General features: G+C 36.2%; 1 long non-coding RNA gene across 1 annotated transcript; it reads left to right on the forward strand.

Moving 5' to 3' along the window:
- The first annotated feature begins 1,970 nt into the window (after window positions 1-1,970).
- LOC136979228 (uncharacterized) lies at window positions 1,971-25,233 on the forward strand. Its single transcript, XR_010881359.1, has 3 exons — window positions 1,971-2,013; window positions 24,978-25,018; window positions 25,098-25,233. It is a non-coding gene; the product is annotated as an uncharacterized lncRNA (long non-coding RNA).
- Window positions 25,234-27,091: the final 1,858 nt, after the last annotated feature.

The following is a 27,091-nucleotide window of genomic DNA, read 5'->3' on the forward strand; positions in this document are numbered from 1 at the left end:
ATTATCGTCGCACTTCCCTCAACACTGTCCATAACTTGTCTCATCCAGGTGTAAGGAGCTCAACCAGATTGGTAAAAGCAAAATTTGTTTGGCCATCCATCAGTAAAGACTGCCAGACATTGTCTCGCACCTGCTTTTCCTGTTAGTGGTCGAAGATCCTGAGACACGTCACTAGGACAACGGCGTACCACCCAATAGCAAATGGCATTGCTGAACGCTTTCATCGTTCACTTAAAACTGCCATCAAGTGTCACTCTACTGAAAGATGGACAGAAGTGTTACCTACAGTCTTGTTAGGATTGCGAACTGCGCTCCGTGAAGACACCAATACTACCGCAGCTGAGATGCTCAGACTTTCTGGAGAATTTTTCGTCCCAGGTTCTGAGGACATCAATTTCGTCGAAAAATTCAGGACGATGATGGCAAACTTCAAACCGGTGCCTGTGGTGCACCGCTCCTATCGCAATCCATTTATCCACAAAGAACTGCAGTCGTGTTCCCACGTATTTCTTCGCAATGATGCTGTACGGAAGCCCTTGCAGCCTCCATACGATGGACCCTTTTTTTTTTAACTCTTTCCGCCCTGTGGGCACTAAGAGGGCCTTTTTTAGTAGGCCCATTATGGGTTCGGCCAGGTCCACAATGGGGCGACCGGGTGGTGAGGAACGGGGCCCGACATATCCAAACGGACCACCCCCCGAAAAATTCCTGGGGATTATTCGACCCGTTCGGATTCGATCCCGGGTCCCCCAGAGCGGTAGGCTGCCACCTTTACCGCTCGGCCATCCGGCCGTCGACGATGGACCCTACGAAGTCGTGTCACATGGTAGCAAAATATTCACTCTATGCATAAAGGGAAAAGAAACTGTCATTTCCATTGATCGCATAAAACCGACTTTTATTCTCGCAGCGAGCGAGTCGGATGAGTTACCCCCAACCTCTCCAATGCCAAGCTCAGCGACGACTAAACATGTCACAAACAATCCAGCCCCAATCCGACAAACTACCACAAGTTCTGGCCGACATGTATCCTTTTCCGCTCGTTTCGTGTCGCAGACACCGGTGGGGGAGTAGCTGTGGCCGGCAGCGCCAGAGATCCCGAACACTGTCTGGCAACACTTGCTAACGAGAGTTGGCTGGCAACGTCGAAAAAGAAAAAGCGCGCGAAAGTTCGTTGGATCTGCTCGAGGATGTAGATGACAGCTCTGACCTTTTTAATAAAGTTTTTTTGTTACTGTTCATGTGTGACTGCTTAGTGTTAGTTCTAAAGATCAGTAGGATCGAATGACAAATCAGTTTTGATCACGTGATCGAATAGTCCGGTTATCAGCGCTCCTAGTGTAGAAAACGTGCTAACCGCCTCAGGCATTGACACACGTTCAGAGCGAATGACTAGGCTGTGCTTAGAAACAGCCATAATAAGTGATATACATTATACAGTACTTCTTTAATTTTTTTTTTTTTTTTTTCTAACTCTTTCCGCCCTGTGGGCACTAAGAGGGCCTCTTGTAGCAAGCCCATTATGGGTTCGGCCAGGCCCACAATGGGGCGGCCGGGTGGTGAGGGGCGGGGACCGACATATCCGGACGGACCACCCCCCGAAAAATTCGTGGGGATTTTTCGACCCGTCCGGATTCGATCCCGGGTCCCCCAGGGCGGCAGGCTGCTAACCTTGACCGCTCGGCCATCCGGCCGCTGTACTTCTTTAATTGATAAATTTTACTTAATGAATATTTTCACGTTATATTAATTATGTATATAAAATATAACCCATAATTTTAAATTTAAAATAATTAATATTTTGATCGAAAGTTATACTGTAGTTTTATAAAATAGTTATAATTAATATTCCAGCAGATGGCGCTTGTATTGACTCGATTCGTGCAAGGCTAGCGACCTCGGATTCCAGAAGGTTAAGGTCGTCCGTTTTACTTTGTGAAATGTTTACTTAATTCAACATTAAATTACATGAAAAGCAGCCAAGTTAGATCTGATTCGGACAAAGAGACAGACGTAAGAAAGAAATATTCATATTTTTATAAATTATAAGTTTGATTTTTGTAAAAGTTCAGTTTATGAGTTACTTATCGTGCAAATACCAAATATTTAGGGTAAAATTTAATTTGTCCTCTTTTTTTTTAAATTTTTCCGGGTGTTATGTATACCTCTCGACTCATTTGTAGACCCATTTTATACAAGCAAACAAGTTAAAGGAATTTTACCTGTACGAGCGACCAGAACCTGTTCTGGGCTGTTCCATTCTATTCTATCTACTTCTGTTCATGTGGAGTAGGCAATGACTCTGAAGACACGATGAATGGATGCAAGCATCCAATTAGCCGGCTTAAGCTTATTATTCGCTTGACCCTACACCCTTGCGGGGAATGATTCCTTTCGGGAGGTCTTAACCCATCGTCGCGCCTAGTGCCGATTCGGCACTAATCGATTTTTAATTAGTTCGTGTAAAAATTCTAATTGTCCGAAAAATCTGAAAAAATTATTACCTGTCTAATTTTTCTTCAATTTTACGATGCGCTATTCATTTTTTGCTTAAAGCGTTCCGTTATTTTTATTTAATTATTGGTGTCAAATCGGCACTATGGCGCGCGTGATCTCTGATTTCAAATTTCCCGCCAGTCGCTGTTACTAAAAATAGTCGCAGCGGCGGCGCGCGTGCTTCTTCGCTTATAGTCGCGTTGTTTTAAAGCGAATAACTTCCAAAAAACTGAAATTTGATCGGAAATAATTTAAATTTTTCCATTGGTATTTTTTAATGTTTTTATAAAGTTTTATGACATCATCACATTTCTCTAAGTGGAAGTAAACAATTTGTTAGCCATTTTACTCTCACCTGATAGGGGAATTTTTGAAAACAAAGTAATAAAGCGATTAGTAGTTTCTTCTTTTTGACAGTTTAGGACTAGCGAGTCTATTATTTTTGCTAGAAAAAACAAGCTTTACTACTCAGATTGAAAATAATACAATCCCGTGAAATTTAACAAATCTGATGTCAATAAATAAAATTATTTATAGCGAGTTGATGTTTTTTAAGTTTAATTTTTGCATTTACAAATCAAATTACAGAAAATATAATAAAAATTTCATTTTTTATTACACCAACGAGTATTTTATTCTGTTAGATAGTAGAGAAAACGAGGAAATCGAGGATGTAACTGTAGTCAAGCATATACTGTATATCTGTAAAAATATAAAAATTGCATTAATTTGCTTTATATATCCTGCCGTTACATTGCACGAAGTAATCATTTAAAATTGAAATCTTAAAATTTCGCTTACAAACAGCATAGATACAACACGCGGTTAATTCTAATAATCGCTTTGTTTTATTTATACACCACCTCTCCGCTCCAATGGAGGGATGTTACTTGGATCAGACTAAAGAGATGGTGTCTCTGCTTTGATTCGAACTTTGAAACTTCCTTTCTTATATTCTATCCTGATATTTTTTCAACTGTCACCTAAACATTTTTATGACCATCACGCGATTGTTTTTTCTTCTCTCCGGCCATGAGGTTTTTGCATTTTATATAAATTTTGTCGTTGATACAAGCGTCCAAGTTGAAGTTCAATCTTTCTGTTTGACATTTAACACCTAATGATCAAGTCACACCTGCGACTTACATTGTTTATTTTGTACCTTCACGATATATTGATGTTACACAGTCCTTTTTCTAGAGAAATTTTTCTATTTCTCTTACGTTTTGCGAGGTATTTGGACCCTGTCTGGAATCTCACATGTACAATAGTACACATTTCAATAGACGATATAAAAAATCGCTTGTAAAACACATATGACTATGCACATAAAAATGTAGCATCGAAAATGTTAAGTTTTATAAAATACATTTTTTCCCCTATATTTTGTCTTTCATGAATTGGAATATTTTTTTGTTGCTGTTGGTTTAATACTTATAGATCATATGGGTTTTATGAGCTTTTTTTTTGTTTGCCGTCTTTTCAAATATGTATTATTGTTCTAAGAATCTAAATAGACTTTCAAATAAATGGTATAACTCTAGTACCTGTCTTCAGATGAATCCAGAAATGGAATGTTTTAAAGAAAACAATCCTCATACCGGTACATATAAAATCCAAACTATCCTTCTTAAGCCTTTACGTTTCCGGTACCCAAGACTAAAAATTAATAACGAACTAACGTTTTCGAATCTCCTCTGAGATCTTCGTCAGGTTCTTTGACGGTTTTGAAAGGTTTTCCCAGGTTTACACAAGATATTATTTTATATCGTAGGTATGTGGATGACGTGATGATCATATGGAAAAACGAGCTGAATGTCAATGATTTTTCGCACAGTGTAAATGACAACCCATATGGGCTAACGCTTAAACTAGACCAATTATCGGGCACCGATGTGCACTTTTTAGACGTCGCTATTCAGCTCAGGGTAAACAGTATTGAAACGCGGGTGTATTACAAACCCGACTACCTACCTATGTACTGTACATACCTGCTGGATCTGAGGATCCGTATCCATATAAGATTGCGGTGTTCAGGGCTTTAGTTAGGAGGGCGTACACTCATAATTCTAAATGGGAGGACACGGTCACAGAGCTGGGATGCATGGGAGACATAGCCGCTAGTCATGGATACAGACGTGGCCTTGTCCGTAGATTAGCGCGTAACTTCCTTAATACAAACACAGCACATCACACCCCAGTGGAGCGGGATGGGTCCAATTCGGGTCCGACCCAGCGCACGGTGATACAGTACAACAGAGGTCTAAGAAATACAAAGAAATAGCACAGAGGAAGGGCACCAAGTTGGCGTACTCAAGAACACAATCGATCTATTTGCTACTCAGGAACGCCAAAGACAGATCGGATTTTCTAAGAGTGCCGGGGGTATATAGCATCCCGATAAGAGATCACAGGTTCCAAAGGGACCTAGTATATATCGGATCTACCAAGAGGTCCATTCAAAGAAGGATCTCGGAACACAAGTACGACGTTGCCAAAAAAAGACACACCACGCCCTGTCGACGTACGCCATGGACCCCGATGTAAAGGCAGATTTTGACAACATTAGCCTTATTAAAAGGTCATTCGATATGGACCGCATCAGGGCCTTGGAGACCCTTGAGATTTACAAAGCATCAAAATCGGGGAAATGTATTAATTTCAAGGATGGCAACGTGTTATCGTATGCGTGGCGATATATATCCGAGGTGCACCCACAATGGTAGCCGTGTAGTATTCCTATACGGATGGACAGCGTCATTTTTACGACAATCTCATATATATTAAATGCATGTTGGAATGTTCTTAGTTATTGCACGCGGGAGATGTTCTATCATTTGAAACTCAAAAGCATTCGATTATCATCGCATTCCAATTTCAAAACTGTCAAAGAACCTGACAAAGATCTCGGATGAGATTCGAAAACGTTAGTTCGTTATTAATTTTTCGTCTTGGGTACCGGAAATGTAAAGGCTTAAGAAGGATAGTTTGGAATGTTTTAAAATTTTTAATTTTTGCCGTAAAAACACTGAATGATAGGTAAAATAATAATTATTATTACTTAAATAAATAAAAATTTTATTGGAACTACTGTCATAAAACTTCATAAGATGATACAAAACTACAAATAAATAAAATAAATCAATCTCCTGTCAAATTGTATTTTTTTGAATTAAAACTTCGATTTTCAAACAAGGTTAGGCTTGGTCTAGGGCAGTAATTATTGAGTCACGTGACAGAAAAGGGAGCTTACAAAAAATTTACCAAATAAGGAACCCTAGTTACATATTTCCATATTTGGTAAATTTTGGTCCTCTCCCTTCTCTGTCACGTGACTTTTTACTCTGATACTATATAAGTGCAGTTTTTTTCGCATTAGCTCTTCATTGTTTTTGCTACTGTTGTTGATTTTGAGTATAGTTCTTCTTTTTTACGATTGTGTTAAAACAGCGCTATGGATAAAAGTAATTTTTATTTGCTTTCATCTTCAGAGATAACAGAGATGATTGAAGATGATGATAATGTTTTTTCTTCGGAGGAAGAGGATGATATTTTGGAGCAGCGAGAATCGGACTCTGAATCCGAACAATCTTGTTTAGACCTAGACGAGGTTAGTACTTCTGGTTCATTTTTTATGGGTAAAGACCATGTAACTAGGTGGAATAAGGAAATGCCCCTTCAAACTCAGAGGAGAGGAAAAAAAAATATTATAACTCATTTGCCTGGCCCAAATGGAAGAGCAAAGTTCGTCAAAACACCTTCGGAATGCTGGAAGTTATTTTTTGATGACGATATATTAAATCATATTGTCGAAAATACAAATAAGTATATAGAGAAAATAAAAGAAAAATTTAGCCGCCAGCGTGATGCCATCTCAACAAATATTTGTGAAGTAAAACTTTTATAGGAATATTGTTTGCATGTGCGGTGATGAAATTAAATAAAGTAAATTTACGAGATATTTGGACCTCCAATGGTTTCGGAATAGAAATTATAAAACCTGTGATGTCAGAGAAAAGATTTAGTTTTCTAATAAGAGCATTAAGATTTGACGATAAAGCTACTAGAAATGACTGTCATAATACTGACAAACTCGCTGCGGTGCAAGATTTTTTTGAGAAATTTGTTACTAATTGCCAAAAGAATTATTGCCCATCGGAATATTTAACTATAGATGAGATGTTGGAGGCATTTAGGGGCAGATGCCAATTCTGGCAATATATTCCAAGCAAGCCATCAAAATATGGGATAAAAATTTTTGCATTGACAGATTCAAGGACTTTTTATAGTAGCAACTTAGAAGTATATGCGAGAGTGCAACCGCAGGGCCAATATTTCATAAGTAATTCTCCTAAAGATGTTGTGTTAAGATTATGTAAACCTGTATCAGGCTCTGGAAGGAATATAACATTTGATAATTGGTTTATGAGTTACGAACTTGTATTAAAATTATTAGACATAAAGCTGACTTCAGTCGGTACTTTAAAAAAAAATAAAAGAGAAATACCGCCAAAGTTCATTAGTTCGAGAAACAGAACTGTATTCAGTAGCATGTTTGGATTCCAAAAAAAGTATTTTAGTTTCATATTCTCCCAAAAGAAATAAAGTAACTCTCTTACTATCAACTTTACACCACAACAATAGCATTGATTCTTCAACCAAGGAAAAAAACAAACCCGAAATCGTAATGTTTTACAATCTTACAAAGGGAGGCGTCGACGTTGTTGATGAACTGGCGTCACGTTATAATTGCGCAAGATACTGCCGATGCTGGCCTCTTGTTATTTCTTACAGTTTGCTAAATATTTCGGTCGTAAATTCTCATGTCATTTATTATCTGAATAATAAACTTCCACAAAATTAACGCAGAAGACACTTCATGAAACTGCTATCGATCGAACTAATGACCCCCCAATTAAAATTACGTGCACAAAAAGAAAATTTACCCAGAAACATTAGAACGGCAGCCCTTCAATTCTCTAAGTTGCAACATGAAACATCAGAATCGCGAATCACAACAGCATCAACAGAGACATCACCAGCAGCATCAACATCAGTGGCATCCACATCTGCAGCATCAACATCACTGAAGCAATCATCCTGTTCTGATTGCGGTTATAAAAAGGGCAGAAAGACGACAAATAAATGTTTTCGATGTAATAAATACATTTGTGGTGAGCACTTACATACTTTATGTAAGTCATGTATAGAAAATTCAGAAAGAACAATAGAATTAGAAAGTTAACACTACATGAATGTATTCATTTTTTATATTGCCTATTTTTCTGTATTCCTTTTATTTTCTGGGTTAGGCATAAGGGGTTGCTTTCACTGACTTGCAAACAGGACCTTTTGAAAAGTGTGTCCAACAAATGAACGATATTTATTGATATATATATGTGGTGTCTGTGGATGGCTGAGCTGAGCGTTAGGAGGCGTATGTAGAACTCAGTTTAAGAAAACACGAAGAACTTCTTATAACATATAAGGACGTACACTTTAATATAATACAGAGGACGTTACAACACAAAGAACACTAACAAATCGTCTTGAGGCGGACCCGTCATAGATTCTTCCTTTCCTACTCTTACCGTCGTCTTCTTTTTGCCTCGGGGGAGAAGAATGCGCTTAAGCTTCGTCTTCGTCTTTTCCCGCGTGCGCCAGAATGGGTGCGCACGACATTTGGCTTGACCATGTTGCTAGCGTGGGGGACGGGCACCACATTCGGCCGTCCTGGATTCGTCTGGACCTCCAGCGACACTAAAATACAAACGAAAACCAAAGAAAACAGAACTACAAAAATATAAGTCTTTGAAAAGTAAAAGTTCTAAGGTTGATCGTCTTTTAAGTTTGTCAAACGTCCGTCTTCTTGGATAATGGATAAGAAGCAGCTTTCGTCTTAAGACTCATTACGTATTCTTCAAGCAGCCCTTTCGTCTTTAAATAATATTTCTGAACGGACTCAGAGTCTTGCATTGTGCACTTACTTAAAATCTCATGCAACTTAGCCAAATTAATTTCAAAAGAGAATTCATCTATCAAGGCTTGTTTTAGTCTTTGCCACGAATTAATCTCGGGTACTGTTCTTACGAATAAAGAGGCGTTACCACCAAGGGATCTTTTCGCAAAAATGAATTTTTGTAATTCAGACAAACTAAATAATTTAGAGATATTTTCAAAATGTTCGATCCAACGAATAACATTCTCGTGCGATTCTGCATTAAACTTAGAAATGGTACTTTCGATATCGGAATAATTAATGGTAACACTATTGGGAACGGAACTAGCGGCAGCATTACTTTGTTCAGACTGGATAAAGGAATCGAGACTGTTTTTATTTTTATCCATATCGCACTGCATTGAAAGTTCACCTCCACTTTCATTTTTCTCATTTGGTTCATCGGCTTCAGACTCAGAGCCGGACGAAACATCGAGTTGGACATGCTGGGCTAAGGACTCCAAAACACACAAATCGGCTAGAATTCTCTTTGCCACTTCCGACTTATTACCCTCGAAAGATATGTTTAGAATGTTGGAAATCGTGATCAGCTCATTCAGGGAAAAGTCACTTTCTATACTTTTCAGTTTCTTATTAAAATCGTCACTGTCTAAAGCAGGGGTGTCCACCCTTTCAGATTCTCTGGGCCACATTGGACGAAATCATGGATTTATGGGCCGGAGTTAGCTAAAGAGCAAAAAAAAGTAGCAAAATTTTCTAAAAAGTAGCCCAAAAATAGCCATCTCAACAGTATATATATATAAAGTTTTACGGCTTTGTGAAACTTCTTTTTTGTGGTTGATGCCGTTGAAATAAATAAATAAAATAAATAAATAAATAAACTTGTCAGTTTTGTTTACACGTTCATTGGGCCGCATTGCAACTTGCGTTGGGCCGCATGCGGCCCGCGGGCCGCGGTTTGGACACCCCTGGTCTAAAGCAAACGTGAATCCACTAAAATTTCTTATTCTCTTTCAATTTGAGCGATCACTGTCGGTATTAAAAATAAATTTATGGAGAATTTTAATTTTATCAAATTTGCAATTTTTCAATGCAACGCTTATTTCTTTTATGTCATTTAGGATCATTTTGAAAAATAAAAGTCTACGTACCCCTTACTCTGCTTCCAAGATGAGTGTTTTTGTATCTAAAAGTGCAGCAACTACTTGTAGCAAGTTTCATGGAATTTCCTGTCACTTCACACTTCCTCTCTAAAAGTATGTGAACCTCGGCCAGGTGTCAGACAGGTGACATAACTTATGACCCTTATGTAAACTCTTGTCCACTTCCCTACTCGCCTTCTCTGCTGCTCTCAAATAGCTTAGACATCGAAATAAAACCTTCCTTTTTGCCAACATCAACCTTGGACTATCCGAATCATTTTATAATCTTCAAACACTATGATTTCGATAATCCACAATCACTTAGATCACTTTCAGTCACTTGCATCCCGCTCCTGAGAAAATGTGGTGTCTGTGGATGGCTGAGCTGAGCGTTAGGAGGCGTATGTAGAACTCAGTTTAAGAAAACACGAAGAACTTCTTATAACATATAAGGACGTACACTTTAATATAATACAGAGGACGTTACAACACAAAGAACACTAACAAATCGTCTTGAGGCAGACACGTCGCAGATTCTTCCTTTCCTACTCTTACCGTCGTCTTCTTTTCGCCTTGGGGGAGAAGAATGCGCTTAAGCTTCGTCTTCGTCTTTTCCCGCGTGCGCCAGAATGGGTGCGCATGACATTCGGCTTGACCATGTCGCTAGCGCGGGGGACGGGCACCACATATATATCAATAAAAGTTGTTCATTTGTTGAATACTGCATCTAAAAGGTCCTATTTGCAAGTCACTGAAAGCAACCCCTTATGCCTAACCCAGAAAATAAAAAATTAACTTATTTTGCACACGCTAATTATAATTCTTGCAATACAAGATGTACATAAAATTTTAGCATTGTATAATATAAAATGTATAAACGAATAATAGAAATGAATAATATTTAAATGTATAAATAAATGATATATAATATAATTTTTTTGTATTACCAATTTATGCTGTTTATCTTAATTATTATTTAAATAAATCTTGTATTAAAAGTAGAATAGGTGTATAACATTTTGGTATTGTATAAGCATATCTTTTTCTATTATATTTTTGTCCCATTTTTTATTTTTTAAATACAGTCAGTAATTAATATATATTATCCCTATATAGATTTATTAATTATAATAAACATACACTATCTAAAATTACATTAAAATAACATTCTCTAATTAACACCTGAAATGAAGAAGTAATTGAATCGAGTCCCGCTGCCATCTTAAATAACCTGCGACAGTAATTAATTGATTCTGAGCGCGTTGCGTTGCATCAATTTAAATAATTTATAAAAATAAAATAACAAATATGTTTAGAAAATAATCGACTATATCTGTTCTCAATAGTATTGTAAAACACACTGTACTTATAGTTTAGCATTTCTGATAACTTTTAATAAATGTGAATTTTCGTATATTTTATATATAAAAATCTAAGAAAAAAACAAAAATGTGTAAAACATAATAAAAAAAATATCTGCAACTTCATAACACACACAAATATGAAATTCCATAAAAAAAAAAAAATAGTTAGTGATAATTAAAATCGAGGAAAAAAATAAAACTTTTAAGGTAAGGTAATTTCTGTGGTAAAATATGAGGTAAGCGATCACGTGATGCCCGCCTCCCCATCTTCTGTAACCAAAACGGACAAGGTTGAAATAATAGTCTAATCACCAGTAGAAGTAAAAACAAACATCGGCGCGTGTCTAGAGCAATAAACTTGAACGGGAGATGAAACACGACACTTTGTAATTTATGCTAATTACCTTCTAATATTAAAAAATTAAAATCTTCAATAAATGATAATGAGATTAAAATTTTTTGACTGAATTCGACTACAAACATATTATTAAACTGGATTAAAGTAAAAATACCCGCTTTTTGATGTTAAATTTTTATTAATTAATTTTTTAAATTGGTGCCGAATTGACCGAGGGTGCGTGATTTCTATTTGACTGAGCGTGCGCGTGATGACAGGTTAAGGAAAACTGGTCCCTATTTAGGCATTATGGACGTGGAGAAAACTCAATAAACTCCACATGGCCGGGCGCAAACCTGCGACTAAACTCCCGGTATTCTGGGCCATTAGCTGCCTGTGTGCTAGAGATATTTGGCCACTCCTGCCCCCGGCCTCATTATGTGAATCACAAGTAGATTTATAACTTAATCCAACCAATAGGAGTTTACTAGTATGTCTTTATGATAGTTCTGTATAGTTGATGAGAGATTAAAAAATCCATTAAAATATTTGACATATTTATTTTAGTTTTATTGAAATCAAAAATGTACAAAATATAAAACAGGAGTAACAAAATATGTAAGGAACTGAATCCGAGCATTATTTTTATTTTATTATTATTTTTCGTTTTATTATATTTTGTTTGGGGCTTATGTTTAGTTAGGACAAAGGTTCCCCACCACTCTCTTAGTAACCAAAAAAGAAGATAATAAATCAACTCACAAAAGAACGAGCACCGTAGGAAAAATCATGTGCACTTGTGCTGCCCAGCGGAAATGAACAGTCTGCAGAAAAAAATGGAGGGGGGAATCCCCACACTCACTAGAAAAGAAATACTTACTAAACTGTCATAAAACATCCCAGAAAATTGTGCTAAAGCTTTGTAAACGGTTTATAAGATTTTGTCGGAGAATTGAAACTGCCAGAAAGAAATTTGATGTTAGAAAATTAAGTATGTAAATAAGGGGAGTAACCTAGCTGAATTGTGACGTCACCTCACAGCATAAAACCAGCACACTAACCGAAGACAATCAAGGTGATTCCTGATTGAGGTGTACTACTGAGTGAAAAATTCAAGGCGAAGTCCAGATTGAGTATTAGGCGATCCAAGGTGTTTAAAGAGGAATTCAATTTGATGATAGTGAAAGGATTGAGGAAACAGGTTCCTAGTATAGTGAGGTGACGGATAGACGTTAAGTTCGTAAGAGATTTTGTTCATAGTTCTTAAGTATTTGATGTGTCGAATTTTCAAAGGGAAATTAAGATTAAGTTAAGCTAAGTAGCTGAGTTTTATTGTTGGGTTGACTTGTTGATTTTCGTTAATAAATTTTGTTTTGGATTATAGACATTTGTACATAGTTAAATTTGATTTACTAATTAAATATATTTGAAACTTTTTCTTTGACTTGATATTTGTCGTTATTCTTACTACTTTTTTCGGTGCACGTGTAAAAGCTCAGGCCTGGCAAACTAATCTCAAATCCGCATAAAGTACCCGTTAGGTTAACGGAAGTTTTACCGGCCACAGTTAGTGTCGGTTTCCTGCGATACTAAAAATAGTACTTTACAAATACAGTATATCCAAAAAGTTAGAACTGCACTCTTCTTGCTTTCATATTGCTAATTCGTCAATAACATCTGATAATTCTAAACTTCCACACAATTCCTTTTCTGTTGCTAATGGTCCTAGATTATTAAACTTTTCTTGAGTCATTGACATTCTTTAACTATGTTTTGAAAAACTTCTTTCAGCCATTGCTACACTAATCGGTAGGCTAATATCAGAAAAAATCTTAAAGCTATGAACAGATTAGGAAATGATACTGTTGGTTATTTTTGCAATAGATGTCAAGTTTTTTAATGCATCTGCAACTCCACTGTTCAAATTCCTGTTATTGGCTCGTTGAAGAGCTTGAGACTGTCGATGTTCTTAATTCTCATGCCTCCTTTGTTAATTTGAAGGGTGACATCTAAATCAAAACAAGATTTTTTAAATTTTGTCTTCAGTAGTTTCTCCAAATTCACTAAGAAATTTAAATACATTATTGTACTCACGTTTTGGGCACGTATTCAGCCCAAAACGTGGACGGTGGACGGACGAGTGCCGCCATCTAGCAATTCTATATGGTCGATAATGGCGTTTGCTACGTCTAGAACGGCGAGTAGACGATCGGGTTAAACTTTATTTTTTTTGTGTTTGTGGTTAAAATTATGACCTATTTTATTAAAATAATGATTATTTAAGCATTTACGAATAATATTGTGAACAAACAGACGATTTTAATCAAGAAATTTAATTATTAAATTTTTTAGCAAGTGATGCAAAGTGCTTATAGAATTTACATATATTTGTCTTCGTAATAGCTTATCTTAAGGTAGGTTTGTTCTTCCATGGCACCTTCTACCATCAACAGTGTAATATGTTTGTAAATTTTCAAAAAATTAATTTTCCGAGCTGCTTTCGAATTTAATAAGCCATTACTTCCCTAGACAAAAGTGTGAGGTAGTCCTATCATCCGATCATACGGTAGGAGACACGACGCTAATTAAAAATAATTATTTAGTGTTATTAAACATCCTATAAATACTTTTAAACAATTTAATTTCTTTATTTACCTTTGCTGGTAACCCTCAATGTTAAATGTATCCGCCATTTTTCAACAAACTTCCGCAAGTCAATGCCTGACGTTCGCTGAGTCAAGTGATGTTGTGAACGAGTGCCACAAGGTCTTTTACTTGGACTTAAAACGTCAAATGTGTACTTCTGCTTGCTGTACAAGTCTAACGTTTGTACTTGCGCCTCAACCTCTCTAATAGGTTTTCAAATCTTTTCTGAATTGAATTTAAGGCTGTATTCGCCAACACAAGTTAGGCTTAAATCTTGAATTATTGGTGAATACCAATTTACCAATAACTCAAGATTTAACCCTAACTCGTGTTGGTGAATACGGGGATGGTAGATTTAGGCCTTAACTGCCTCGGCCATTTGGCTGACTATGAAAAGATATTAGCAAAAGTATGTTTCCTATCCTGTGTTTAACTCTTTAAACATGAAATTGGCTTAATCTGTTCAAGACAAAATTGCCTGAAGAGAAAGTTGTTTGACTGGTTTTTGCTATACAAATTCCCCACATAGCTTGAGGGATAAAATTTTGTTTTCGGGTACATAGAAATTTTCTGAACTTAAAGCATTTTCTTCAATGCTGCTAAACCATTTCAAATTTCATCCACTTCTAATTCAGATAGCTGAAATTCTGAAGACATACCTAATTATGATGACAATTCCTGTAGTTGGGCAATTTGATTTTCAAAAAGAAACTCCACATTTCTCATTAAGAATTATTTATTTTTGTGAATTGTTCCAAAGTATTTTAAAAACTACATGCGATTTTTAAGACTAAGTACAGTGGAACCTTGCTTAACGAGCATAATTTGTTCCAGAATGTTACTCGTAAATCAAAATAATTTTTCTCATATAAGTTAATGTAAAATACAATGTGCATTCCAAGCCAAAACAAAATACTCAAATATTTTATGTATAACATTTATTCAAAAAAAAATTATACAATATACATTGGAGTGTGAACCATCTTCATCTTTTCTTCTAGCGTCGAATAAACGAACCTCGAATTTGAATTTGATTTGCAGAAAACAAAAAAAAATCGAAATACAGTAATTTCTAATATTTAATTATAGCTTTTACATAGCCCACAAATTTGGCATATTGTCTGGCATGTTTATTATATAACGGGCTATGGTTGTCGATGTTTATATGTAGTATGTCTGAACAGAAGTTTGGAAAAATGTGTGAACATAAGCGACACTAAGATATTAGCAGAATGAGCACTAAACACAGACTGATGTAAGAAACACACAACCTGGGACTTCCCCTCCCCTCGTCACTCGTTATGCGAAATGTTGCTTGTTAAACAAGTCAATTTTTTACAATTTGCTTTGCTCGTTATGAGAGGTGTTTAAGCGAGGTTTCGCTGTATTATTATTAACTGTATTAATTAAACTAATGTTAACAAAAAGCCTTATTAGCAAATTTCAGTTGATTTTTATTGAAGTATAAAGGAAACTTTTGGAATGTCATTTTTGGCATAACATGTATAAAAAATTAAATATTTCTTTAGTTTATTTATTCAAGCAATTAAGACTTTGATGATATTTGTTGATATTAACTCGTTTCATTAGTTGTTGACAAGGTTATTCAAATCACTAATGATTGCTGCATGATTGTTATTTTCTCAAAGAAGAAAACAGTATTTTAAGAGACAAAAATAAAATGAAAATGTTTCACAAGTTTATCAATTTAAAATTCGATAATAAACGCAATACATATGTGCCAGTGCTGATTGGCTAGCACATGTCAAATAATCACTTTTCAAAGTATTATCACCACTTTGTCTGACCAGGGGGACCTATTCTGAGTAGTATCGTTAAGCTAACGAATACGATAAAAACCAGTTTTTATCGGAACCACGTGATTGGCGTTTAATCAACTGTGAAAAATGCTATTCCGAGCCGTACGTTTCGTTTTCGGTGCCGATAGCCCTGTGCGATAACTAAGTTTTTCTTATTGGTCACTCTGGAGCTGCCATTAGGAATGTAATGAAAGTGAAAACAACATGGTGTGTCTTTTGGTGTAAGAATGATTTTACTTTACGAACAGTTGGAGAGAGGGGAAATTAGAATTCGACGTCGCGAATCTCAATTTAATCTTCAAGCTGATGCTTTTCGGTTGAACAATACATGGTTTAAACAACTTTATTGTTTTCCGAAACCATTAGTTGTATGTATATGTGATGAATTACAAGATACGCTAGAGCCAAAATGTTTTAAGAAAAATGCTCTTTCTACAGAAATAAAAGTAAGTAGCTTTTTAATGTTAATAAACTATGTTGTTGTATCACTTAAAAATAATTACCTTAACTATTTTATAATTGCTATTTTGTTAAAATTTAAAGTAAGTAGATATAGCATGAACATTATTTTTGAAATAGGTTTCATTTGCATATGTATAAATTAAAATGATAGCTTTGAATACAAATATATAAAAGTTTCGTGGAGATTAGTATATGCAGGTTACACTTTAAATGTAATTTTTAACAAGAATTTTGAATAAACATTATTTCTTATATATACAATGTAAGTTGCAGCTTTGAAGAAATTAAACTTTATACACTATAGTTTGATATATTTTGATTTATTAATATTAACATTTACTGCTTTCAAAATATATAAAAGTATAAATTTTAAATTATAGTAACCAATTATAAAATATATTAAAGTTATTGCCAAGTCCACCATCGCGTTAAGCATTGGAGTTCTACCACATGACGCCTACACCTTCTTCAAGCTAGATGTAATTTCTTTATATTCTTCTGTACCCACCTTTGAGGTCGTAATGCTGGCTAACTCTCTCCTACTAAAAAACGGCTTCAGCATTCAGCAGGTACTTGATTTACAAGATGTGCTTGTTTTCGTCACTGAGCATAACTACTTCCGTTTCAACCAGAGAATTTATTTACAAAAGCAAGGGGTCCCCATGGGCTCTCCTTTATCTGCCATCTTGGCAGAACTCATCATGAGAGAGAGAGAGCGCAGAACGTTCGATTCCCCACTTGCTATTTGCTACCCGTGCTTGTATCTGTGCTATGTAGACGACATTTTAGTAGTGTGGGAAGACACAGAGGAGGCCTTTCTTACTTTTAAGCAACACCTCTCAAGCGTATACCCTTCTATTAATTTTACCTGGGAGAAAGAGAACGACGCTGCAATTACGTTCTTAGACCTGCATATACGTAAGTCTCCGGAAGGTCTACAATTCTCGGTACACCACAAGTCCAACATAGCTCCGTACATCATCCCAGCAGAGGCCTTTCAGCCTTCTCAATATGTCAATGCAGCCATTACCTCCCTCATAAGAAGGGCACTTTTGCTTTCTTCCACGCGGGAGCTGGCCAATATCGAGTTAGATAACATCAGTTTGGCAGTATGCACAGCTGGCTTCTCATGTGCAAAATTTACACATGTGCTCAGTAGGATAAAGAAATCACTGTTTCCAAGTACCACGCTAAGCAGCAACAGGGAGGTTTCGGTGATTCAAACATCGTTGCCATACCTCAGACCCCTCTCTATACATATCTGCAGAATATTTAGGAAGCACAACCTGGTACTACCATTAGCTCCACTTCCAAGCTTACGCAAGCTTCTGTGTAACGACAGAGACAAGCTCTCCACGCTCGAGAAGTTGGGAGTCTATGCTGTCCCACTGGAAAATCTAGCAACGGGAGTAAGCACACGATATATCGGGGCCACCACCAGAATGCTTGCCAGCCGCCTTGCCAAGCACCAAGATGACGTGGTGAGGGGTAGATACACCACAGAGCTGGCAAAAAAGGCTCTCGCACAGGGTTACAATCCGCTGTGGTCGCAAGTGCATATGCTGAAGTGCTGCAATGATAGAAAAATAGTTTTCATCTGGGAATCCCTCTTTACCACCATGCTAGAAGCATGCAACACTCCCAATCTTGATCTGCCCAATATTTGGGTTATGTTATTCAAGCATTTAAGCACGTTTTAGCGTTATCTAATATACGATTAGCGTGAGCGTGGGTCTGCGCATGCGTGGCCTCGCTAGTCGCGGAGCCAGATGCTCAATCAGCTTTCAAACGTTTTGAATTTTTGCTTTACGTTTGTAACAGCTTTGGTAAAGCTTTACGCGTCCTATTCTGCATCGGATTTGTTCCTTTTTAAAGTTTTTCGGCAAATTTATGCACTCACCTGAAGACGACGACAGTAAGGTTCGTCAAAAGTACTTGCGACAAGCAAATCTGGATATAACACTGAACTCAGTGAACTTTTCGCAATGTTTATACGGTGTTTGGCGTGAAAATTGTCGTACCGATATTTAAATATCATTTCATGACACAAAAATAATACAATGAATTATTATATTTACATTATTTGTCACGTGTGTGATCCTGACATGAAGATAAATAGCATTAATGCAAAATTTCCTGGATTCATTATTCGTATATATGGAAAAGCTGCAACTTAAGACAAGCTTTTATAGAGGGAAGAATCAAAACAAATAATAATGCTTGGTTAATAGGTTAGTAAAATTAAACCAACAGATTTTTGATATTGAATCTATATATATAATTGAGACGAGTTGATGATGATTGATGATGATGATATAATAATAATAATAATAATAATAACTCTCCTGTGGTCACCACCTGGTTGTGGTGGGAGAGCCCAGTAATTTTACTGATCCATAGGGCAATGCAGGCTGGAGCACAAGCTCCTGGTAGGGACACCCATGCCAGTAAGGTCTATGGGGAGAAATGAAGCTAAGAGTGACCACACACCCACATTCTGTGGAGATATATATCATGGTAGTAACCAGATCTAAATGTGATACCGGATCGGACGTCGCCCGGGTTAACAAGGTTCACATTCATGGGTTAGGCAGAGGCTCACGTTCGAAAAATAGGCCACAATCTCCCTTGGTTACCGGTGGCGAAAGCAGCACCGGCCCAAGCATGGCTACTGCAATGCCCTCAACAGATGTGAGGAATCAACCCAGCCTTGGTGTTTCTGTGGCAATGCATCCACAGACCACAAAGGCTGGAAAACCACGCCAATGGATGAAATGGACAGTAGAAATGAACGAGTTTATCATCCGTAATTATTACATTATCACAAAACTCGAAACAAACATGACAGCATACAGACAACAACTACACCATAAATTCACACAACAATATCCTCACCTCACTGTTACCGAACAAAGGGTTGTTGATCAAAAAAGAACAATTATACACAACAACCTTATCTCACAAACAACACTTGAACTTATCAAACAACAGGTTGCTGATCAAATACATCAACAGACAGAAACATCTAACATTAATGAAGATCATGTAACCTGTCAGGATAATCCAGCAATAAGCATTGATAATAACACACATACAACAATTACCACTAATGATACTACAGACACTTCCTCATCCATCACTGATAACATAGACTTGGATTTAGTTAATACGCTCTCACTTATATTTCAGGAAACACTCACTAAATATACAGGTACAGATCCCACACAACGACCACGAATACCAAAAATCAACACGTCAAAGGAAGTAGGAAAAACACTAAATTATGTAAACACTCACTCACTACAACACTACATTCATTCAATTTCTACACTCGCAGACATTCATACATTAGTGTATGCTGGGGCAGTCACAGTAGTGACACACCATGGACTGAAAGTACAATCACAGACAAATACACAGAAAACACAATTCTATCACAAGCCTGCCTGGCAGAGAAGAATAGAAACACAAATAAATGACATTAGACAGCAATTAGGCAGGCTGACACAATACACTAAAAACAACATAACACCCAAATTAAGGAAACAGCTCAAAAACATTTTCAAGAAAATAAAAACACACACAAAACATGAACATCACAACACACGCATTACAGAATACATTGATACACTAAAACAAAAACTTGCTGCCAAAGCACGTAGACTCAAACGATACAAAACATGTACACTACGAAAACAACAAAATAAATTATTTACAAACAATGAAAAACTCTTTTACAGACAAATTAATAACAAAGCAAACACTGATACACAGCACAGTGGCACACCAACAGAAGAAGAACTCACAACATATTGGTCTTCTCTTTGGTCCAGTGCTGTCACGCACAATGCTGATGCAGGCTGGATCGAGGAGGAGAACAGAAACTTGCACAACATACCAACTATGCCCTGTGTTGAAATAAACATACATGATTTCCAATACACTGTTAACAGAACACACAACTGGAAGACACCTGGTGTAGACAACATTCACAATTTCTGGTACAAAAAGTTTACATCACTGCACCAGGAACTAGCTAAACATCTAACACACATCATCATCAATCCACAAGACATGCCAAATTTTCTTACCCAGGGCATCACCTACATGAAACCTAAAAACAACAATACCACAGACCCCACACAATACAGACCAATTACATGTCTTCCAACACTCTACAAATTATTGACATCCTGTATTGCAAACAAAATATACAAACATGTTGAAGAACACGACATTCTAACAGAACAACAAAAAGGTTGTCGTAGAAACCACAGGGGATGCAAAGAACAGTTACTCATAGATTCAGTCATTCTACGGCAAGCACACAGACAACACAGAAACATACACATGGCATATATAGACTACAGAAAAGCATTCGACAGTGTTCCACACAGTTGGCTGCTACATATCCTACACATGTACAAAATACATCCATCACTCATTGCATTCTTTCAAAACACTATGCAGCACTGGAGAACAACACTACATCTCAGGGCCCATAACACTTCCATACAAACAAACCAAATTTTTATTAGGCGAGGAATTTTTCAAGGAGATTCCTTGAGTCCTCTCTGGTTCTGCTTAGCCCTGAACCCATTATCCAACATGTTAAACAACACGCAATATGGTTACAATATCAGACACGAAAAAAACAACACAGTTTACACTGTCACATCTCATGTACATGGATGACATAAAACTTTATGTATCCACACAAAAACAACTTCATCAACTCCTACAAATCACACATTCATACACCAAGGACATACAAATGGAATTTGGCCTAGATAAATGCAAAACAGTTCACATAGAAAAAGGAATCCTGAAGAAAGAAGATTTTGCACTTGGAAATGGAGACATTATTGAATCCATGGAAGAGGGCGAGTTCTACAAGTATTTAGGATTCCAACAGGCCAAACTAACAGAACATACACAAATAAAGCAAAGATTAATTAAAGAATACCAAAGTAGGTTAAATGCTATTCTCAGAACACAATTAAATGCAAAACACACAGTTAAAGCAATAAACACATATGTCATCCCAGTACTCACATATTCTTTTGGAGTTATACATTGGACTCACACTGATCTTGAACAACTCCTAAGGAAAACAAGAACAACACTTACTAAGCATAAACAACATCATCCTAAATCTGCCACAGAAAGATTAACCCTTCCACGTAAAGATGGCGGACGTGGCCTGATTGACATAGTTAACCTTCACTACAAACAAATACAGTCACTGCGAGAGTTTTTCTACAAAAAACAAGAAACATCACAATTACATAAAGCAGTAACTCTAGCAGACTCGAATAACACACCATTAAACTTACACTCACATCATATGGTTACAACACAACATATAAAAAGCATAGACACCATTAAGCAATCGTGGGCTCGAAAGGCACTCCATGGCAGGCATCCTTACGATCTGGCCCAGGATTTTGTTGACAAAACTGCGTCAAACAGCTGGTTAGCTCAGGGATGCCTCTTTGGGGAGACGGAAGGATTCATGATTGCCATACAGGATCAGGTCATAAATACTAAAAACTACAGAAAACACATACTCAAAGATGCAACACTCACAAATGACACATGCAGAAAATGTCACATTATGCCAGAAACTATACAACACATCACCTCTGGTTGCAAGCTCTTGGCACAGACAGATTATTTACACAGACATAACCAAGTAGCAAATATGATACACCAAGAGCTTGCAAAGAAACACAAATTAGCAGACATCCACGAACCATACTACAGATACATTCCACAGACAGTATTGGAAAACAACACGCACAAAATGTACTACGACAGAGCCATAATCACAGGTAAAACAATTTACCACAACAGACCAGACATCACACTCATTGACAAACACAATAAAATCACATACATTATAGACATATCCATTGCCAAACACTCACAATATACAAAACGCATGCACTGAAAAAATTAGCAAGTACACAGAACTCGCCCAGGAAATAAGGCATCTGTGGAGGATGGATAGGGTGCTTATTGTACCTGTTGTTCTCTCTTCTACAGGTGTCATACCACACACACTACACAAAAGCCTGGGCACATTACAATTGAGTAGAAACACATACATCTCACTACAGAAGGCCACTATATTGAATACATGTCATATTGTGAGAAAATTCTTGAATACAGACACACACACTGATACACTTCTTTAATTTATACTATGCCTTGACTTTGGTCCGGCATAGTACACAGCCACCGGTGTTAACCGGGTATATCTTACTTAACCCAACATAATAATAATCAGTGCAGAGCCCAAACGGTTAAGAGTTGAAAGTTGAAATTTGAAATTTGGTACACAGTTAGGGTACGTCACGAGGACGCACACTAAGAAGGGATTTTTCGAAATTCCTCCCCACGGGGGAGAGAGACAGGATTAAGTCTTAACACGTCCATCAACAATGTAAGTGTTAAATAACAATGTAAGTGTTAAGTAACAATGAAAGTGTCAACAATGGAAGCGTTAAGAATGGAAGAGTCGACAATGGAAGCTTTACGTAACAATGGAAATGTTAAGAGCACAAACGGTTAGGAGTTGAAAGTTGAAATTTGGTACATAGTTAGGGTACGTCACGAGAACGCACACTAAGAAGGGATTTTTCAAAATTCCTTCTCACGGGGAGAGAGACAGGATTAAGGCTTAACACTTCCATCAACAATGGAAGTGTCAACAATGGAAATGTCAACAATGGAAGTGTTTAGAGAAAGCGACGTACAAGACGCATATGCAGTTTTTTCGTTTTTGTTGAAAATCGAACATTATTTTTAGACCCATCTAAAGGTTTTCTAGTCTGGAAATAGGGGTCCCAATTCTTGCAATCTGTGAAAACGGGTAAAGTTGACTATAACGTAATAATCTTAATTTTCGCTAAAACTGTTAGGAGTTGAGAGTTGAAATTCGGTACACAGGGTACCAAATTTAAGTACCAAAGTGTTAAGTAACAATGGAGAACAAGAGAAAGCGACGTGCAAGATTTACGGGCTCTGGAAAAAAAAGAAAAAGAGTAATATGTTAGAACATATTCGATTTTTAAATTTAAACAGATTAGTTCGGTTTTTCTCGACTTTTCTTCTTTAGAACATTCGATGAAAATCGAACGATATAATCAGAACACGTCATGAAAATTGAACAATATTAGAACATTCAATTTTTTTAAATTCGATCTCTCTCTAGAAATATTTAGTTTATTGATGAAATTATTCTTATTCTTCTGTGACTATAACGTAATAATCTCAATCTTCGCTATCGTTACTTTTGCCCAAGCAACGCCGGGCCTACCTGCTAGTATTACATATTCTTTAGATTTTTCTAAATAATACTTCCTATATGTAATAGTTGATTTATTTTTAGTTATTTTATTTTACAAATGATTTGGTAATACGGTATTCACTTAGTTTATTAGAAACAATGGTACTGAAGTTGTATGTGAAATGAATATATTGATATTTTCACTTGTACACATGAAACTTCATTGAAAGTTTAGAATATTTGGTTTATTATATGTAAATAGAACAGTAAAAATATTAAAAGTTTAATTAAAACAAGGCAGAGAAGACCATGGTTACACAATATCTTTTGTGTCATATGTCAATTGTTTTTATTTTATAATATATTTTAACTGTCTTTATTAATATCTATGTTTTTCATTTCACTTTATTATAAATATATATGAAAGTATGGCAAAATTCATTTATCAAAATTTTTTTCTTTCTTTTTATAGGTGATAGTAGCTATCCAATGGAACCATGGCTTCTGACACCTATATTAGATTTCAGCAGCAAAATGAGCAAAACTATAATAGAAGCTTGACATCAACGAGAATCATTGTAGAATGATGTAATGGACTTCTAAAGTCCCGATTCAGATGTTTACACAAGCACAGAGTGTTAAATTATTCACCTTACAAAGTTGGATTAATAATTAATGCATGTGCTGTTTTACACAATATGAGCATAGTACATAAAATTTCTCTTGATGAGAATATAGATTTATATGATGAAATGATGGGAGAAATGGAATTTCCTACAGTTTCCAGACTTGGAGATGAAGTCTCACTTAGCAACAAAGCCAGAAAAATACAAAAACAACTGCTCAGGAGCCATTTTATGTAAATATGTAAATAAAAATTACACTGTATAATAGCTGTGTAATTAAAATTATTTACAATAAATAAAAAATGATATAATTCTTATATTGACTGATTTATATTCTGTAAATTTTAAACAATAGAAGCATTTATATTATACTGAAATAAAATGTTCTGTTAAATTTTTAATGTTTAAAATGTATGAAATACTTGTACGTACATATTTAGTGACAAATAATTTTTACAAAATACATATGAATAGTTAAAATGAACATAATGTTTATTTTGCACATGTAATAATTATCTAGTATATAAATGGAACTCTTCCAGATGATTTATGAAACCAGTAACAATCTTTGTTGCTAGAAGAAACATATTTTAGTAATTTGTAAAATAAATTAAAATTTTGCATAAAGTAAATAGTTAAAAGACTTTCCTGAAATGTGAAATTTACTCGGTAATTTTGTGATTCAAAGCTTCCCAAACCACTACTACTTGTGCCAATAGGAATTTGTGACTCTTTATCAGAGATCCTTTAAAAAACAAAAAATGCAAATAAATTTATGTAGTTTTTCTTTAATTGGTTTTGTGATAAGTAAATTTTATTGAATATTTTCAGCTTGTAAAGCTCGAGGTTCAAATCTTACAGTTCATTTTAAGGTAAGTGATTTAAATGGTTTTAAACGTATTAAAGTTTGAAACGTGACAGAGCATCGACATAATGAAAAATATGTTACAGAATACAAGAGAGACTGCTCAGTCTGTCAAAAGAATGCCCCTTAGACGTGCGCAACGATTTTTAAAGAATGTCATGACTAAGAAAGAAATTGTGCCCTTCAGAAGATTCAATGGAGGAGTGGGACGTAAAGCACAGGTAAAATCTGTTTCTAATCTGTTTAAATTTAATTAAATGAAATTAAACTAGAAGAAACTCATTTGAAGAAAAATATTTTTTAGTTCTTTCCAATCTTAAATATAATAACATGGAATTTTATTTTAGTTTTTTGATGATATAATTAATTTTATTGAGTTTTAACTGTTGAGAAAGATTACACGAATATATATGAATATTTGTAAAAACTGCAGAGAACAAAAGAAAGCAACAACATCTGAAATGAAATTTAAAAAATTAATGCTTTGAGGAATTTAGTATGAACAATAAGAAAGCGAATCAGAAGATTGTGTGATAGAGATTTAAATTTCTGATTTGTTTGAGCTTTATTAAATGCTAAAGTTAATATTAAATTAATTAGTCAAAAAATGAATTTATAAAATCTATTGAAAGCAAATATCAAATAATAGTTTTTATTGAATGCTTTGACCAGAACAACTGCATTCCATTATCTTGTGTGTAGTTTTTTTTAAATATTTATAGAATAATTTCTCTGTAGTGATGTTTAGCAGCACAACAAAAATATTGTAGAGAGATATATTTAGGGTTCCTATGCACCTGGAAAGTCAGGGAAAATTAGGGATTTTCATTAGTTTCGGAAAAAGTCGTGGAAAGTCAGGGAATTAGTCTCCTTAACTGCCTTGTTGATTTTGTTTGCTGAATATGGCTGACCAAGCGTAGCCATCTGCAGGCGGCAAGAAGTAATGCTGTAATCTTTAATAAGAAAATATAATCATAATCATAATCAGTTTATTAACATAATAGGCGGTCGCTTGTTACAAGGGGATACATATTCAAGAAAGTGAACATACAGTGGATCAGATGTGGAGTCGACGATTTCGTGTCTGTAATACAATGTTTTAAATGTTGTCGTCTCGGGCATTTCGCCAAGGATTGCCCGGAAGGAAAACGGGTATGTAGTCAGTGCGGCCAAGACCATACATATCGTGAGTGTCCAAACAAAAAGACCATTAAGGAGTGTGTTAACTGCAAGAAAGAAAAGGGAAGTAACTATAACCATAATTCATGCGACAAGAGCTGCCCATCAATAATGAGAATCAGAAAAATGATAATGACAAAGATCGATTATGGACAATAGTCCCGTCATTAATCAAGAAAATGAAATGACTGTTTTACAAGTTAATCTACAAAAGTCTAAAGGAGCCATGGCAGCTTTATGTAAAACGATGGAGCGAGTGGATGTTGCTATTATTCAGGAACCCTACTGTATTAGGGGTTCAATAGGTTGTGTTCGGAAGCAATACGTGCTTTTGCACGAGCCCTCTCCACTAGCCGCCATAGTGGTTAGGAACGCCAGGATCCCAGTTTTCTATCACGGGAACCTTAGCACTCGTAGGGTGGCCTGCGCCACTATAGGCACTGGTTCCAACCAGTATGTTCTGGTCAGCATCTACTGCCAAATAACCGTAGATCTTGAGGAGATTCTTGCCCCATTGGACAATATCGTTGGGCAGTTTCGAGGAGAGAAGATCATAATAGGTGGGGACATTAACGCCCACTCCCAACTGTGGGGCGACCCCGATAACGATGACCGGGCCGACGAATTCTTACAGTTTGTCAGCGCCAAAGGGCTGTACGTTATTAATGACCCCAGTTCCCTCCCCACGTTTGATGCCGCCATAGGGCAAAGCTGGGTGGATATCACTTGCTGTAACGGCAGGTCGCTTGGGCATGTTACGGACTGGAGAGTGTCGGCACACGCTAGTCTTAGTGATCATTCTTATATCTTTTACAAGATCGGAATTACGGGAGAGACTGAAGAAGGTGTCCTGAAATACGATGTTAAAAGGGCCGACTGGGCCACCCTTGAATCAAAGCTT

This window comes from Centruroides vittatus, unplaced genomic scaffold, assembly GCF_030686945.1.
Source record: "Centruroides vittatus isolate TY-2023 unplaced genomic scaffold, ASM3068694v2 contig_596, whole genome shotgun sequence".
Taxonomy (NCBI): Eukaryota; Metazoa; Arthropoda; class Arachnida; order Scorpiones; family Buthidae; genus Centruroides; species Centruroides vittatus.